The sequence below is a fragment of the Capsicum annuum genome, chromosome 11 (assembly GCF_002878395.1).
Source record: "Capsicum annuum cultivar UCD-10X-F1 chromosome 11, UCD10Xv1.1, whole genome shotgun sequence".
NCBI lineage: Eukaryota > Viridiplantae > Streptophyta > Magnoliopsida > Solanales > Solanaceae > Capsicum > Capsicum annuum.
The window spans coordinates 79,192,548-79,199,854 of NC_061121.1; positions in this window are offsets into that span (position 1 = coordinate 79,192,548).

Sequence of the window (7,307 nt, forward strand, 5' to 3'; positions counted from 1 at the left end):
TTTAGACAATTTTCTCGTCAAACCATGACAAGACTTAGAGGCCACTAAACATTTGGTGAATAAGGTTACAAAAGAGGACAATGAAATTCTTACTGCTAGCCCAATAATTCAAGAAGTGAAAAAAGGCGTCTTCACCATTAACCCAGATAGTGCTCCTGGACCAGATGGGTATAGTTGTTGCTTATATCAGAGTGCTTGGGGTATTATTACCAATGATTTTTCATTATGTTGTCAGAGCATTCTTTTGAGGTGCTGAACTCACAAAGTTTTTCACCCATACCTGTCTAGTTATGATCCCCAAGACTGAATCCCCTAAATATTTCACTGAGCTAAGGACCATTAGTCTCTGCAACATTTTCAGTAAGATAATTTCTAAAATCCTAAATGCTAGGCTCAACGTTAGCTTCCTAAAATTATACCCAATAACCAAGCTGGTTTTATTAAAGAAAGGTCAATCTCTGAAAATATCCTTCTAGTTCAGGAATTAATCAATGACATCAAGAAGCCGAACAGGGGTGGTAATATGGTCATTAAGTTAGATATGTCCAAGACACATGATAGAGACTTTTGGACTTATCTCTGTAAGGTATTAAGAAAAATAGTTTTTTTGTGGAATTTTGATCGATCTCATCTTCAGGTATATATCTAATAACTGGTATTCTATCATTGTGAATGGAGGAAGACATGATTTCATTAAGTCAGGTAAAGGTCTTAGACAAGGTTATCCCCTCTCTTTTTCTTTTTGTAATTTCTTCTGAACAACTCTCTACAATGCTTAATGATTTGTCTAGCAGGACAGGTTGTATAAGTTATTATATGAATAGAGATGCTCCTCATGTGAACCATCTATCATTTGCATATGATAAAATTGTAAAACCCCGCAAAATTTCCTCATAATTTGAGCCTTAGAGCATGTTAAGTGAAGTGTCATTCGAGCCTTAAAAGTTTGAGAGGTGTCTTTCCAAGTGTGAAATATTTTGAATCGTGTGGAATTTCCCTAATATTGACTTTTTTTCATGTAGATCATTGAGTTAGCTTTTCAACGATACCAATTTCGTCAAAATTTGACATTGAACGAGTAAGTTATGATCGCTTTACTGAACGTTGTCAGAATCACCCAGGTTTGATGGACGATTCGACGGACCATCAAGTCTGTGACGGACCGTCAATCGTCCCTTCGAAACCAAGGCAGTGACCCCTTTTTCTGGTCATCGTGTGATGGCCAAAATGATGGACCGCCAACTTTTCAACGGACCATCACTTTGACCGTCGCTCTGAGGCAGTGTGGCCTCGTCCTGGCCATCGTGCGACGGCCAAAATGGTGGACCGCTAAACTTTTGATGAACCATCGCTGAGACCGTACAGTGAGGCAGTATGTCCCTTCTTCTAGCCAGCTTGTGACGGACGATCCGACAGACCGTTGAACTTTTGACGGACCATCGATTCAACCGTCGCAGCCCGCATTCAGTATTTTTAACCCATTTTTGAAGGGATATTTTGGTCTTTTCTCCTCTTTTAAACCCTTCTATATATTCTATGCGAAGCATCTGCCTCATTTTCCCATCTCTAACACTAATGAGCTAGGGTTTTCTCCTCCAAATCAAATCAAAATAAAATTCTTCTCCAAGGAATCAAAGAACTTACCATGGATTCTTCAATTGAGTTACGATTCAAGTTTCCTAAGTCAAGTATGGCAAGAACCCTCTCTTTCGAGGATAAGAAGAAGAGTTTAGAGAAAGTTTGCTCATCCAATGTCATAATCTAAGGTATGTGGAGTTTTGAACAAGGGTAACCCTTTCACCCTTGTGCCCAAAGGCTTGTTTACATCATGATTTTCCTGAAATCTATGAGGTTTTACATGAATTTGAATTGAGGTTTTTCACTCATTATTATTGAATGCATTATCTTGATATTTCTCATGAATTAAGAGTCAAATGGCATGATTTCTGCATGTTTTATTGAGAATTTACAGCTGGGTATAAACCCCATGATTTTACTTCTTGAAAAGATAATATTTGCAATGTTTGAGATATTGAAGCATATGACTATATTGAGATTTTAAGATAAATTGCTAAAATTCCCAGATTTCCACATGATTTATGAATCTATATGCTATACATTATGCTTTTGATAAGCTTTAACTTGAGATTGAACTATGGGTTAGTAAGCCATATTTGGGACTTGTGAATTTGTGAACTCTTGTGCTATAAGCACCCATGATTTGAATATTTTGAGATGATTGAGAAATGAATTGACCTAATGGTCCGAGAGCTTTGAAATCCACTTCACTCTATAAGATTATTGATTTGATTATTGGGTTCGTGGTGAACCATGAGATTATTCTAATAGTGGATTTTTATGAGATGAGCGCAGATAATCCAAAGGGAGTATTATTTAGCACCAAGCAGGTAAGTTACTACGATTTTTTACCCCAAAATTACATGCCACCGTAGGTTGGGCCTAAGGCTGAGTTTATGATTATTGGGCCTAAGGCCGAGTTGATATTGGGCCCAAGGCCAAGTTTCGTTTAGTGATCACTAGACCCAGATTATACACCCTGGCAAGAGTAGGACGCTCCTCCCCAACGTAAGGTCTCTTCCTTAGGAGGACAAAAGGTTGGACTCCATGTAGCTCGCATGGTTTATGTCGGTTACGAGAACCTCTCTTGCCTTTCAAACTTGAGATCAGCTACTTTCTCAGAAACTAAAGTATTTTCCCTCCTATGAGCTATTTTCCTACTAATACAACAACAACAAACCCAGTGTATTCCCACCTAGTGGGGTCTGGGGGGGTAAGATGTACGCAGTCCATACCTCTACCTCTGATGAAGTAGAAAGGTTGTTTCCGATAGACCCCCGGCTCAAGACACGAGATACCACACAAACACATAGTAAAGCACAGAAGCAGATTACATAACATAAATACGGCACCCATAAGTAATATAAAACAGAGAAAAGCAGAGGAAAGCACACAGATTCATAATAAAACATGGAACACGGAAGACGGAATCATAACAGGAATAAAACCCCACCAAGTAATTTCCTACACTAGCGACCCAAACTGGCCCTAATCCTCTGCCGAAATTCGCGCCCTCCAGACCTTCCTATCTAGGGTCATGTCCTCGGTGAGCTGTAACTGTTCCATGTCCCGCCTGATCACCTCGCCCCAGTACTTCTTCGGCCTACCCCTACCCCTCCTAAAACCATCCAACGCTAGCCTCTCACACCTACGGACCGGGGCATCCATGCCCCTCCTCTTCACGTGTCCGAACCATCTCAATCGTGCTTCCCGCATCTTGCACTCCACTGAAGTCACACCAACCTTCTCCCGGATAGTCTCATTCCGAACTCTATCCCCTCTAGTCAGTCCACACATCCAGCACAACATCCGCATTTCTGCCACCTTCATTTTTTGGATGTGGGAGTTCTTAACTGGCCAACACTCCGCTCCATACAACAAGGCCGGACGGACTACCACCCTGTAGAATTTGCCTTTAAGCTTGGGTGACACCTTCTTATCACACAGCACCCCCGACGCGAGTTTCCACTTCATCCATCCCGCCCCAATACGGTGCGAGACATCCTCGTCAATCTCACTGTTACTCTGGATCACGGACCCAAGATACTTGAACTTATCTCTCTTACATACCTCCTGTGCTTCCAGCTTCACTACCACCTCATTTTCCCGCCTCACGTCATTAAACTTGCATTCCACATACTCTGAGGTTCTAAAATGGTTCACTGCCACCTCATTTTCCTACTAATGAGGTTCTAAAATGGTTTCCTAGCTAAAGTATTCCCTTGATATGAATTGTCTCTTCAAAAGGAAGTGTTTTTTCTTGATTTGGTATTTTCCCTGAAACCTTGAGATGAGTTATTTTCACTAAACTAGAGTATCTTCCCTTTGAGATTGAATGATTTCCCTAAAGTTTGAAATGAGATATTTTTCTAAAGTGAATAAAATGCCTTCAAGTATGTTTCAAAGTGATATGATTCCGAATTCCAAGTATTTGAGTTCAAAAAGAGTTATGAGATCTTGAGCACTAATGAAGTTTTACTCTCCTTTAGGCATATACATGAGTTAATAGTATTGTTTAAAGCCTCTTTGGTCTTGAGTATTGAGAATAGGAGAAGATTTCTGATTTTAAGGTTAAAGAATGATGACTCACGAGATTTGTGTTATGTGCCTCATCTTACATGATTTATAAGCTTTACATTTGATACTTGTTCAAGCTATGTGAGTCATCCCATATTGCATCTATGATTTGATTGAAGAAGGTTGATACCATTTTATACATGTGCATTCACCCCATATACTCAATACATTCCCAAGTGTTAATCCACATATACGTCTATGTGTTACATTGTCTCATAATGTAGTTACAAATTGTAGCATATGTACCATGTCCGATCAGTTCGCAGCTTTCATTTGGCAGGTGATGAGTTCTTTTGATTCAATGGCTCGAGTCAGTGATATGGTTGAGACGAGTGGTATTTTCTTTTTCAGTCATATTGAGTCGGGGTGCTTGGGAGTCATGACCCAACCACCCATGGTCAGTACCCGTAGAGGCTTCATAGATAGTGGGTAGAAGTTGATGTATTGGGTTTCGATTTTGTTGTAAAAAGTTGAGTTGTAACCTTGTGACTCCAGTTTTGGTATTGAGCAAATTTATATTAGAGTTATATTCCGCCTTATTCTTTCGGTTTTATGCATTTTATTCAGTTATTTATGTGTGATGCCAAGTGAAGGGTTTGCTTGGGGTCACTTATGACCCTAGGCACCTTTAGCGTCCCGAGGGGTGATTTTGGGTCGTTACAACTATTTTGTTTTGTAATGGTAGTAAGAGCCCGTTAGAGATATTCCTAAGAACTCTCCATACTTATGAGAAAACCTGGGGACAACTCATTAACAAAAACAAAAGTTGCTTCACTATGGCCAAGAATGCTACCTAAAGATTCATTGCTAAATTGATACTCATCATAGGTATGAATCACCAGGAATTTCCTATTAAATACTTGGTATGACCTTTGATCAGTGGAAAAAAGAAGATTTGTCATTTTAGTGGTTTAGTCTGCAACATCATTAACAAGATTAAGGGTTGGGCATAATAAGCTTCTTAATATCGAAGGAAGAGCGGTACTTATTGAACATGTCCTTTTAGCTCTTCCAACACATCTTCTCGCAGCTCTCCAACCCCTTAGAGGTAGGTTTGATAACACTGAAAAATACTTGGCTAGATTTTTCTGGTCTAAAAAGGAAGAGGGTGACAAACATTACTGGATAGCCTGGCAAGCTCTGTGTCTTCCTGTTGAGGAAGGAGGCATAAACTTCAGGAGAATTGGTGATATTTTTTGCATTGTTTCCTTGAAATAATGGTGGAGACTTCAAACCAACAACTCGCTACGGTCTAACTTTGTTACTCATAAATACTACTATGGAAGACACCTAAATATGGAGAGGAAAGGTTAGTCTACCTGGTGGAAACACTTGTGTGATATTAGAAATAGCGCTGAGGATATGGTTAAATGGATTGTGGGCAAAGGTGATTTGAGCTTCTGGTATGATAATTGGTCTACTGTAGGGTCTCTCTACAAACTTCTTCCTACAAAAAGTAATGCTCCCAATATCCAAATTAAGGAGGTTTTCCAAAATGGTATCTAGAATTGGAATTTGATCCAATACCAGATACCGGACTACATCAAAGCTGAAATCAACATGATGGGGGTAAGACTAAATAGTGAGGACCAAGATATGCCTATATGGTTCCCCACTAACACAGAAAAGTTCACAGTTGCATGTGCATGGAGTGTAATTAGGCAAACGGGTGATGTTAATACTGACTTTGTTAAAGTATGGCATAATGATATCCCTTTCAAAATGTCTTTTGTAACTTGGAGAGTTATTATTAATAGACTCCCCACAGATGCTAAAGTGCCTAGACGAGGTATTACTATTTCTCTTAAGAGTTATTGTTGTAATAATTCTAACAATGCCACTGCCCTAGAAAATGTAAAACATATTTTCTATGCAGGTGACCATGCCAAGAGTATATAGAGGTACTTTGCAGGACCTCTTAGGATTGAACATACCAACATCAACCTAAAGAGCCTTTTGCGAAAATGATAGACTAAAAGAGCAATCAATCCAGTAGTCGCCTATATTATCAGAGTGCCTCCACCTTTAATCTATTGAAAACTGTGGAGGAGAAGATGCCAGTGTAAATATGATTTGAAAAGACTGTCTCTTTACATATTTAAAACATAACAAACATATTGTTTATTACCCTGTAGACACATTTTGGTAAAGTCAAGCTGGAAAACTCATGGGACTATATAAGTGGAATGTTTGATGTTACCATTAATCATAAGAAATCCATAAGCGTGAAATGGAATAAACCACTTATTCCTTTTGCTAAACTAAATATTGATGGATCTTTTTTAAATGGCAGGTGCGGTGGTGATGGAGTTTTGAGTGACTCAAAGTGTCACGTTATTCTGGCATACACTGTCACTCTTGGAGAAGGAACCAGCAATTAGGCAGAGGCAATGGCTATGCTATATGGACTAGAATTATGCGTACAGAGATAAATCAACCTAGTGCTCGAAGAAACAGACTCCATGCTTCTAGCCAAGGCTATCACTGATAACTGGACCATCCCTTAAAAAATGTATATTCTTGTAAAGAAGATACAGAAATTAGTTGAAGAGCATGTTTTCACTATCTAGTATTGTTTTAGAAAAGCAAATCAACCAGTTGATAAGCTTGTCGCAATCAGTCACACAACAGATGCAAATCATGTCTTTAACTCCTTTTCTAATCTTCCTGGACAAGTTCGAGGCCTTGTAAATCTAGATAGAATGAATTTGGCCACCTTTAGATCAAAAAGAACAAAAGATGCTCTTGTTGTTTTTGAATCCCCATAGGCAGCTTGGTCAGTATCTCTTCACTGCTTTTGTTTAGGCTCACTTTTTTTAGAAGTGCTTATCAAGCACCAGATATAAGTTTGATATACCAAACTTCAAATCATGTACTTTAGTTCATATTAATGAAAAGCAAGTTTTATTTTTAAAAAATTATGTATTACTCTTTTATAATGGGAACAAAAATATGTTTATTGTTAATTTATGGATGAAGAATTGTCTTAAAAAAAGTTGTATTTTTATGGAGCTTAGAATCTCACTTGAGTTTTCAGTCTCACAATATCAAGGTCACAACATAAATTATGAACAATTAAAAACTACAAGCCAAATTATATAGAAATTATGGATACTGATTAAGTTGGTATCAAATGTAATAGAAGTATACAT